At 36.8% G+C, this 950-nt stretch overlaps 1 protein-coding gene and 1 long non-coding RNA gene across 2 annotated transcripts in view; one reads left to right on the top strand and one right to left on the bottom strand.

Annotated features, from left to right (window-relative positions):
* Positions 1 to 950, bottom strand: part of LOC107699790 (S-adenosylmethionine mitochondrial carrier protein) — a 77173-nt gene that overhangs the window by 36207 nt on the left and 40016 nt on the right. The window lies entirely within an intron of this gene.
* Positions 224 to 621, top strand: LOC107699791 (uncharacterized). The gene is made up of 3 exons (XR_001635501.1): positions 224 to 279; positions 386 to 447; positions 544 to 621. It is a non-coding gene; the product is annotated as an uncharacterized LOC107699791 (long non-coding RNA).

The following is a 950-nucleotide window of genomic DNA, read 5'->3' as shown; positions in this document are numbered from 1 at the left end:
GCCCCTCTATCCCGAGCCACTCTCTGAGGGACTGTTTACTTTAGCCGTATTCATAGTGAAACTTGCTAATTAGCACATTATTAGGAAAGGCGATTTGCAAAGATTCATTAAAAAAACGTATACTCGCTTCTTCTGTAGGTGAAGCTGGATCACAAATGATTCGCGCGAACCGACACATTTACGTAGATCGGGGGCGCATTCCCTTCAAAAACAAACGTAATCCACCTGAGACACTTTGCGAAGAAGTTAGACCCTCGCAGACAGACAGGCCACGAGAGGGTGAGACCACAGACCACATTTTCAATTTCACACAATGCTAACAAAGTAAAGCTAAAAGATAAGAGCTAGCTCAGAGTTGTGATCGATCATTATATTTATATTACAGAACAAGTCTGTGGTGGACCTGATGTTTGCTGCTTACAGTGGTGATGTTTCAGCTCTCAGAAGGTAAAAATTTTCTCTTTTTATTGCAAATAAAAATACATGCAAACAGTTTCATGAGAATGGTCATGAGCAACAGTAAGATATTAATTTGTTTCGCAGAATCGCTCTCTCTGCGGTTAATATGGAGTTGACTGACTATGACACCCGTACCGCCCTGCATGTGGCCTCAGCAGAAGGTAATAAGACCATTTGTTTTGTTTATTGGTGTAATTACACTACTGTTTAAATGTTTAGGGTCAGAGATTAATACTTTTTTTACTTAGCAAGGATGTATTAAATTGATCAAAAGTGACAGTAAAGACATTTATATTGTTACAAAATATTTTGATTTCAAATAAATGCTGTTCTTTTTATTCATCAAAGAATACTGAAAAAAATTAAACAACACAACTGTTTTCAGCATTGATAATAATAATAACACATTATTTGGGAGCAGCAAATAAGCATATTAGAATGATTTCTGAAGGATCATGTGACACTGAAGACTGGAGTAATGATGCTGAAAA

The sequence above is a fragment of the Sinocyclocheilus anshuiensis genome, unplaced genomic scaffold, assembly GCF_001515605.1.
Source record: "Sinocyclocheilus anshuiensis isolate Anshui unplaced genomic scaffold, SAMN03320099.WGS_v1.1 scaffold951, whole genome shotgun sequence".
NCBI classification, from domain to species: domain Eukaryota; kingdom Metazoa; phylum Chordata; class Actinopteri; order Cypriniformes; family Cyprinidae; genus Sinocyclocheilus; species Sinocyclocheilus anshuiensis.
The sequence above is the reverse complement of the archived record's forward strand: the minus strand, read 5'-3'. Positions and strand labels throughout refer to the sequence as shown.